The sequence below is a fragment of the Aulonocara stuartgranti genome (assembly GCF_965226115.1).
Source record: "Aulonocara stuartgranti genome assembly, chromosome: 3".
NCBI classification, from domain to species: Eukaryota; Metazoa; Chordata; class Actinopteri; order Cichliformes; family Cichlidae; genus Aulonocara; species Aulonocara stuartgranti.
In genome coordinates, this window is record NC_138941.1 from 3,735,896 (window position 1) to 3,746,204 (window position 10,309).

At 42.6% G+C, this 10,309-nt stretch overlaps 1 long non-coding RNA gene across 1 annotated transcript; it reads right to left on the reverse strand.

The window, feature by feature from the left end:
* Positions 1 to 282: 282 nt before the first annotated feature.
* Positions 283 to 2,774, reverse strand: LOC309702543. Its single transcript, XR_014275608.1, has 3 exons — positions 2,601 to 2,774; positions 450 to 636; positions 283 to 346 (listed from the first exon to the last, which is right to left on the reverse strand). It is a non-coding gene; the product is annotated as an uncharacterized lncRNA (long non-coding RNA).
* Between the last annotated feature and the right edge of the window lie 7,535 nt (positions 2,775 to 10,309).

Below are 10,309 nucleotides of genomic sequence, written 5' to 3' on the forward strand. Positions count from 1 at the left end.
TTGGCAGTGGCTTCATTTTTCACTATGAACAAACTGCTAATGCAGCATCACAGGACGTCAGCCATGGATTGGCCTCCCCAGACCTCAACATTACTGAAACATCTTAACAGAGGATGGAAACAAAGGGAACCAACATCCAAGAAAAGACCAAGACTCCAGGCTGTGCTGAATTATAAAGGTGGACTGACCTCCAGGGTCCTTAGTATCATATAAGCTCAGTTTGTGTCTTATATACTTTCCATTTATATAACAAAATATATAGAAAGGAGGGTGGTTTAAGATGTGTGTAGAGTTTTATTCATTATCTTTAGACAAACAAAGAAAGCACCATCCATTCGTCTCCAGTCTGTATGAAAAACAGGGGAAAGGTCAAATTAAACCTTTGAAATTCCTTTCACAATAAATCCATAAATAAACAAAATAAAACATAGAAAAGTGTTTAAACCCACTTTTCCATAAAGCTGTCAATAGGAAATGTTCCAGTAAACATGTCTGTGTTTCTGCTGTTTTCCTTTCATGCGTCCACAGCTGACAGGTAACCCTATTGGAGTCGCCATAGTGACGGGTGGCGTCTCAGCTTCAGCGTGTTGATGGGCACAGCCATGGTTACCACAGCTGGAGTTGGTGTACGGCGAGCTGTGAGAGGACAGAGATGGAGAACGCACATTTAACTCTTTAACAGGAGATACGTTACGACTAACAGACGACTGCTGTCTACATGATGTCTTTGCAGCCCTTATGCTACATGTTACACAACTTTTCTTCATGCCAACAAGACTGAGGTGCCACATAGTCGACACATACAGCTGATTATGATGCATGTTTTACTATTGCTATGTTCACATCATCTGCTTGGCTTTATTACTGAAAGCCTGGAGATCCTCTGACGTGTGCATGGCTGATGTGAAGTATGATTAGTCCTACATGACATCAACAACAGAGGCAATGAAAGCTTTGTTGTTAACAGGTTGTAGGTAAAGTCAAATGTCTACTTCTACACTTGTGTTGGGTAAAGTTCTTCTCACTGCAGCAGATTTATATCTGTGCTTTCACAGGGCGTGATGTGGAGCTCAGCGCTGAGGTGCAGGTCTCCTTGGAGACGGCATCCTGGCTGAAATATTATCATGCTTCCAAAACATTTCAGCTTTTATTTTGAAAGAAACAAGACTTGAAAACGAGTCCCCTTCTTCCTCTTTGTCTTTGTTCTTCAGAGGAGTGTCACCTGGACAAACTCAGGGCTGTTCTAGAGCCTTTCTTATTATTTGACTCCATAGAAATAAAACTGAATGGAATCAAACAAAAACTCCCAAACAGCTAAAACACTTTGCTTTATTCTCTTTTTTAACAAATACGTTGAAGTCCATCCATAACAACACAGCTGAGATCTCCTTTGTAATCAAGTGTTTACATCCTTTGTACAGATCTGCATACAAAACAATCATTTACGTCCCACAGAAGTCTAGTTACACGTAACTATACAAGAACTGGTGAATGACAGAAACATGAGACACATGATCACAGGTGATAACAAAAAGAGAAAGAATTCATGTGTTAGTGATGTTTTTCAGCCCTGATGGCTCATGTTGGAGAAACAAGCTGAGGTACGTGGAAAGTTCACACACACAAGTGGGCGTGAGCGCACACACAGAGAGAAACACAACTGAAGCATCTGTTTGCTGTTTCTGCTTTCATCATCTCTGCTGCTGTGTCAGGCTGGGGTCTCTCAGTGACGTGGTTGAGGTGAAGTATGACGAGTATCCCTGATTCAGTCCATCGAGACAAAGGGCAAAGAAAGCTGTTGTTAACAAACTCTATGGTGATGTGGCATTTAGCTCTGACTCTACGCTCTGCTGAATCCTTTGAACCTGCTGATCAGTAAAGCTCTACGTGCTGCAGCAGATTGACCTCATCTGTGTTCACAGGTGTGGACCTCAGCGCTGAGGTGCAGGAGACTTTCATTCAGTTCTCCCTGCAAACAGCATCCAGCCTGGAAATACTGTCATCTTTCCCACAAATGGTGCTCTTGACTCAGAGAAGAAGTCTGATGTAAATAACTGCAATCAACAGTGATGTTCTGCACAGATCACTTTTCCATTTTGCTCTCTAGATGAGTCCCAGCTGCCTGACCTTGTGTCCAGGTGATCGTCTCACTGAGGAGCTTTTGTTCTGAAAATCTCACGTCCATCACCTGTTTCCTTTTTACTATCTCTGCTCTTTCTTTATTCACAATGCTCATAATATCACACAATTATATTCATCACCTGCATGTTTTTATCCAGCTGCTGTTAGAACCAAACAAATAAAAAGGATGAAAAGCCTGAAATCCTTTGATTTATTACATTTGAAACAAATATGAGAGCATCCCTAACAGCACAGCTGAGACCTTTGTTTTAATCAAGCCTTTGTATCGACACACTTGTAAAGATTCATATACAAAACATAATAGAATAAATCAATATAAAATACACATAATCACAAAAATGCAGCCATGTTGTGAGTTTGCATCTAAAACATGCATGTTTCCCTTTGTACAGGCAGATTTACAGCAGACAAAGCAACACGCTGATCGACTTTGACCGCTGCAAAAACAAAATACCCACCAAGTCTGAAGTCGATCAGAGGAACTGTTGACAGACTGACAGACAAACAGATGCTTGATTCATTAGTGCGATTAAATGTTCTTCTTTAGCAGCATCACTTCATGTGTTTGTGTTCCAGGAATAAAGGTCTGTTTAAACTGGACGTCTCCTCAGCATCACTCGTGCTGTCATGGTTTCAAAGCTGTGCAGAAAGAATCTGAGGGATGATACAGAGGTGACCAAAGTTACAAACATCCAGCTGTGCTGCAAATGTTTGCAGAGCTCCAAACTCTTTGGCTTTCTGCAGAGCAAGTATGGAAGAAGCACCTGAGCTAACTTCAGTTTAGACGATATGAGGAAAAATGCTGCTTCCCAAAGTTTCCTACAAGTATCCAGTTTATATTTAGAGAAGCGAAGGCTCTTTATCCTGACAACTACTCCCTGGTGGATCCCTGTCCTGTGACAGCAGCAAAGACTGTGTGTCAGTATCATCAAAGCCACTTCAATAACCAGTGTTTAAAGCTCTCTAGCAGATGGACTTCAGTGGCAGCAGCCTCTGTCTGCTGTGTACAGAAGGTTCTCTGATGAAGCACACAGCAGATGCTGCACTACAACAGCAGCAGCAGCTCAGCTTCAGTTTGCTTCGACGCCCTTTTTGACCTGTGAAACAGCAGAAAATGAAACATTTCAACACCCGTTTGTTAGCGTGAGCTATTCTGCTGTTTTTCATCATTTCACAGGTGAAATAAAATCACATTTACTTCCTGTAGGAGTGATCGTGTCCAGCCTGACTGAGACCATGTGCTCCATCCTGCACAGGTAATAAACCTCTGACATGAAGGGCTGTCAAGTAGTTTTAGACAAATGGGGGTAAAAGAGACGTTAAAAGCTTAAAGAGAAACTACATTTTCTAAGAACTGTCTGACGTTCACCTCTCACACAGTGGATACGATTCTGCCGCTGCAGGAATAATCTTTGTGCTTATGAAACTGTCCGTGTGTTTGCAGAAAATGTCACATGTTCAAAGCCATCCCAGCACCTGGGGTTTGTATAAGTGCAGCTGTTGGTGGGGAGATAGTCTCACTCTTCTATATAAAGAGTCAGCAGGCAGCAGATCTTCATCTGTGATCTCCTCCATCATCACGTCTTCACTCTTCAGCAGCTATGGCTTCACTTCGTGCCCTTCTGGGAGTGGTGCTGTGCTCCTCATGGTTTCTGCTTCTGCCTCAGGCGGACTTTGATTTACAGAGTCATCCATAATATTTTTTATTTTTTATTTTACTGCCCATCTATTTTCATACAAATGTCTCCGTCTTATGGAAAAGGGGTGGAGCTTATCCAACGAGGACAGGCAGGGCCCCCCCAGACAGTTTAGCAGTCTATACAGGAGGCTGACCTTTGCAACATGTACTTCTATAATGACTTCACCATTTAGGTTATTTGGTTATGTTTCACCCTGGATTTTGTGTGATAATATTTATTTTGTCCACTGATTTAAAAACAACAAACTATATGAATATAAAACAGTGTGAACAACAAAACATCAGCTTTGGAAACTTTGATGTAAAATTCTGCAGTTGTTTTCTCAGATATAGCATAAATCAAACTAACATACATCAGTGTATTATTAATGTGCACACACACACACACACACACACACACGCACGCGCACACACACACACACACACACACACACACACACACACACACACACACACACACACGTGTTACAATAAACAGCTCTTATGCTTCTGTATGATTCTCAGTGCTTTCCATTTGCGTGTCCACAGGTTGCTGTAAGTGCTGCTTGACTGCAGTTTGCTCTCATTTCAAGTGGTTTGCTGTCACAAAGCCAACAGGAAGTCCGGCCATGGTTGAGCCAACTGAAGATGGGTTGAAGGTGGCGTCCTCGTTTCCTCTGTGAGTGCGAGAGGACAGACAAAGCAAACACCGTTTGGACAGCATTAAAATATTTACACTGATGATTAATGTTGTGTCTTTGCACCTGTAGCGATACATGTTGGAAAATGGAGACTTTAGCCACCAAGACTGACGTGCCTGGAAACTTCCCTGTGAGTACGCCCACAAAGACAGGAAACAGTTTAGCCACCGCGGTTAATCCTCCATCATCATCATCCAGTATTTTTCACATCTTTTCTTCTGCTGTTTCCCTTGTTGTCAGTCACGGGGTTTGTGACTGAAATGCGTGTGGTCGATGGGAAGCCTGACGAGTACGGCCTGAATCATTCCATCAACACCGGACGGAGTGAAACCTTTGTTGAAAACAGATTATATGGTAACGTTGCATTTAGCTTCAGTAAACTGTGAAGTTACAGCAGCAGATTTACATCACGTGGCTTCACAGGAAGTAGTCTGGACCTCAGCGCTGAGGTTCAAGCAGCTCTGCTTGCAGACGGCATCCTTCCTGAAAATGTTCTTCATCTTCCTCAAACCAGAACTTTTACATTGGTGCTGAAGTTCTATATAAAAACAGCCTGAAATACAAAGTGATGTTGTGCACTGATTACCTCACACTCTCCATGTTTCCTTCTACAGAGGAGTGTCCGCCTGAGTGTTTTGTCTGATCTGTTGTTGATCGTCTCATTGACACTGCATGCAGATCTGACACCAGGGCTGGACTGGGACAAAAAATGGTCCCGGGCATTTTGACTGGAGACCGGCCCCCCAGGTATTAAAGGAAAAACCATAAAGCCTTTGAATGAAAACAAACGCTGTTGTCACAGTGATGGACGCTGTCTTGTTGGTATACATGCATCAGTCTAATAAACTTAAACCTGCACCATCCTCCCTGTCCTGGTATTCTAAACAGGAAGTAGACTGTTGGTCGAGTTAACCTCCTGAACATCTACAACACACGGTGGAAACCTGACATTAAGACAGAGACTAGAGGTGAGACATGATCATTGCTGATTACTGATGACAGATTTAGATATATTTTCATAAACCTTTCATTTGCCACATCAATAAACAGCACGGCAGGGCAAAATATGTTTTCTAACATGGCAACCTTTAAAAAGTGAAAGGAGACAGAAAGACAGCTGAGAAAGAATCAAACTGACTTTTTGATGCATTTTACACACAGTACTGGTGCAGAATCTAGAAAATGTGGGAAACACTGGCATCATATGCAGTACTTACTTCTGAAGAAATTATGATGGGACCCTAAAAAATGACTATGTACAATAATGGATTTCTATACATTTTACATCAGATGAAAACGTTTATTGTAAGATTCAGATAATTATTTATTAAAAGCTCGACATTTTAAATGAGAACAAGAAAGAAAAGTATTTCTTTGTGCCCCCCTCTCCCTGTTAATGCCCTACCTGCCCCCTGGCAACACTTTGCTAGACCCGCCCCTGCACAGTTACCAGCTGTCAGCTACACAAAAAGGATCCTGGTGTTATTTGTCTCTCAGAAACAGTTCATAACTTCAACTCATTTTTGTTTTGTCAGGTTTTGTTCTTTACATTGTCTTTCTTCTATATAATTGTTAAACATTTAATAAATATGTCTACAAAAAGATTTTAAAAATCAGACATTTCACACAGACACCCAAATGATTTCTGACTGATGAAGGGGGCTGAAGGTGCCCTGCTCTTGCCCAGCTTCTGCTGCTCTCTCCCTGCTCACTGTCAGCAGCTGGCAGCCTCGGTCCTGCCTGAGACTCTTCATCTATCAGTGCCAAAGAATATGGGAAATAGCAACGCACAACATGCACATTACAAAACAAGCACATGAATCAGCATTACATTCATTAGTGAAGTGCTGACGTTCGTTCCTAAACTTTGGGCCTTAATTAACATCACTGTGAACTAATGTTTGCTTTGCTTCTTAACCAGTGAAGCAGCGAGGGGCTTTCTGAGGTTCCTGCTCGTAAATGCCCAAAATGAGTCGAGTATTTCTGCAACTACAAACTCTGCTTTCATCAGAGGTGTAAATATTACAGCACTGTGTCAGAGTCACTGAGGCTGGAACACAGAAAAAGGAAGTAGATGTATTTATTTTTAGACTTTATTGCCTGGAACCACTTTAAAAATACGCTTTGGGTCACAATTAACTGCAGAAAACCAGGAATCCACATATGAACATTATCTGTGCAGAGATTTATGCTTCTGAAGGTAAACAGTGAAAACTTGCAGCACTAAATGCACAGATAGCCAGGCGTTTCACATTTTGGGACCATCTGCCAGTTTTCATTTCTTAGGTATTGAAGAGCAGAAATGATTGAATTTTATTTACATGCTTAAAAATGTTTGCTTTTGAATATTATTTGAAGAATTACCCACACACTCAGGCACTGTGGGCCTGTTTCCCTTTGCACAACCGAGTGTTGGAAACGGGCCTTTTCTCTTTAAACTCTGAGGGGCTGTAACTTTGGCTTCTATTGGCAGATTTGCATGATTGACCCTCTTTTTAAAATAGTTTTAGCCCAGAGAATCAAGCTAACATCACTGTTTTTACGTCAGCTCACGTCACACGAGCTGTTTCAAGAAAAGTCCTCCTGTCACACAGCAATGCCTACATGAATCACACCACTCTGCTTAAATAATAATAATAATGTTTAGTGAAGCAGGTGAAGCAAAGGGCTGCTTTTAATAGGCTGGGAGACCCAGGTGTGCTGCTTTAGCTGCTGAGCCTCTCATGCTAGCCTCCATCTATAAGCTGGGATCACAGGAGCACTGCAGTCCTGACTAGATCAAGGATTGTTATTCATGCAGGTGACAAAAGTTTACATTCACAGAGTCATAGGATTGAGCCTGGTTTGAAAAGCAGCTGTTTAATGCAGCTGCTTAGAGTTCACACACAGTAGAAGAATCAGACTTGAGTCACATTTCAAACACTGGAAAAATACTCAGCAAGTAACAATGAAAACAGCACAGACTCAGTATATCCTGTTCAGTCCTGTGTTTGATATGAATGTGCTGTTCAGAGAGGATCTCATGTCCTCTTTTACAAAGCCTTTGTTTCATGATGTTTGTGTATAAATGAATGTAGGTGTGTTTCTAAGTGTGAAGGAGCCCTGGGAGAAAAGACTGAAGCTTGTGCCAAAGAACAAACAGGAAAGAAAGATCAGCATTAATGAAGACGAGCACAGAAGGAGCCCAAGCACGTGTTGCTTTTTCAGATTTCTCTAAAAGTGTGTGTTCATTTGTTCCATCCTTCACAACAAACAACAGCTGACAGACACACATGCACTCTGTGTCACTTCACAGGGGCTGATGAAAGTGGACACAGTAAAGGCAGAGCTGGACCTGCTCTACACATCCTGCACTCTGTTAACAGACTTTATTCTGCAGCATCAACAGATAAAAATATATGAAGATATAGAAACGTTTAACATTGTGACTGTTCACATTAGTGAAGCTGTTACTTTGCTGCCAGGTGGGAAAAGAAGCCTAAAGCTGAGTCTGATTAAACATCTGCTGCACCAGAGAGTTTCATGGCCCTGCTTTATCCTGTGCTTGCTGACCACCTCGTCCTGAAACCTCTTCATCATCCTCACAGTTGTGTGAAGAAAGAGGGAAGCAGGTGGAAACCATCTGTGCTGCTGTGTTCACTTGTGTGTGTGCGTCTATGGTCATATCTAATGTGTACCTACAGACAAACACAAACACCTGGCATTGCACAAGAGTCTCTATGGAGCAACCTGCAGATGTCAGAGATGTGATTAGAGGGTAAAGTGGACTAGTGAGAGCATCTATGTTGTTGTTGTCTGCTGGGGGACAGCATCAGCTCCAGAGATGCATCAGGATCAGCAAACTAATCTGCAAGGCTGCAAGTGTCACTGAAGGAGTTTGAGTCAGTGAGAGACTCAAACTCACACAGCTGGTCAAGAAGGCTCAGCAGCTGCTGTATTTCCTGAGGAGGCTGAGGAAATTTGGTATGTTGGCCAAGATCCTCAGCAGGTTCTACAGCTGCACTGTGGAGAGCAGCCTGACCAGCTGCATCACTGCATGGTACGGCAGCACTACTGCAAACCGCAAACGCCTGCAGAGAGTGATAACAACTGTGGAGAAGATCATCAGGACCCCGCTGCCCTCTCTGCAGAGCAGCTACCATCACAGAGTCCAGAGGAGAGACACACCTCTGCCCTCGAGACGAAGGTTCAGAAGTGTGAAATGTAGAACATCCAGACTCAACAACTCCATCTTCCCCACTGCTATCAGACTCCTGAACAGCTGACCGACCTCAAACTGCAGTTTGCACATCAGGTCACTTTGCACACTAAGTTCATTTTGCACATTAAACTCCATGTACATCCATGTACATCGACATCTGCAGACCACACGTGTCTTCAGTTACTTATTTGTACTTATTTGCAGTTATTTATCTTTTTATTTTATTTTTTTAAGTTATTTCTTATCCTTATTTTATCTTTTTATTTATTCTTATCTTGTTCTTTTAACCATTATCTAACTTGGCATTGTGCACGGTGTGTTTAGATTCAGTTTAAATTCAGGGACACGGAGCCCCTGTTGATCCTCTACCTAATCACACGAGCCACGGTGTGAGAACGGGTGTGGGTCTCAATCAGCCAAGGTTTTGGGTGAACCCATTGTGAGATCTAGCCCCACGCTATCATGTGATTTCCTGTGATCAAATGTCCCAGGATGTGAGTGGGCGTTAACACGTCCATGTCCCTCTTCAAGCAACTTAAAGAAGTCCAGACACTTTTCTTTCCAAGCTCCTTCAACAACATCATTCATAGAACAACTTCCAGCTTCTTTTGCTCGGCTACAGTTTGGATGGATTTGCATTTAAAGATGCAACAAGACTAAAATGGTTAGGGTCAGGAGGTCAAAGGTCAGAGCTCCTGTGGGTCTGAGGGCGGCCTCACGCTGGAGAAGGATGAAGGAGTCTGACCTGAGCCAGTGTTTGACATGAACACATCAGCACTGCTGTCAGTGAGCCTAACGACAGCCGTTAGCATCATTTCAGTGTTTCAGTCATAAAAACACTTCCTGTCTCTGTGGTGGTTACAGTGACATCATGCAGTTTGTGCTTTGACCTCCAGAGGGCGACAAATCAGCACAGACAGAGAGCTCCATTCAAACTTTGCTGCCATCAGGAATAATTCTTCAAATATAATCATCAGTGTTTGAGCAGTTATGATATCAGGGACAATCTAGACATGTGTGACAATACTGAACATGTCACATGACACACCTCAAACATCATGTGATCCACTCTCAGTCTGCACTTTCATTCATGACTTCAACAGGTTGAAATGAGCTTTGAAGAAACATTCAGTGAAATAAATCTTTCATGGATTCATGTGAGCAGCAGATGAACTTTGTACCAACAACATCTTCAATAACAGAGTCTGAATGAAGCTCAGGTGTTGATGCTGCTCACTGATTGGACGCTTGCTTTCAGCTCTGCTCTCAGTCTTTACTGCACAGGTGAAGGTAGAAAGTGTGACTGGATCTATAGACTGGAAACAGAGAAACATGCTGAACATTTGAAGCTTTGCAGCAGAAATGTTCATGTTACAAATACAGCAGAGCTGATCTGGGATCAGTGTGTTCACACCTGCAGCTACAACAAGGTTTCATGTCTCCACACGTCAGCATGTGAACTTTACTCTGACTCAGTCTGAGCAGTCAGACGGCATATTTTTAAAGTTAACACATCAGCACACACAGAGCTGAGCCCCTCCCACCTGTGCTGAGTTTCAGGTGGAGCCCCGCCTCCTTCCAGGAAGC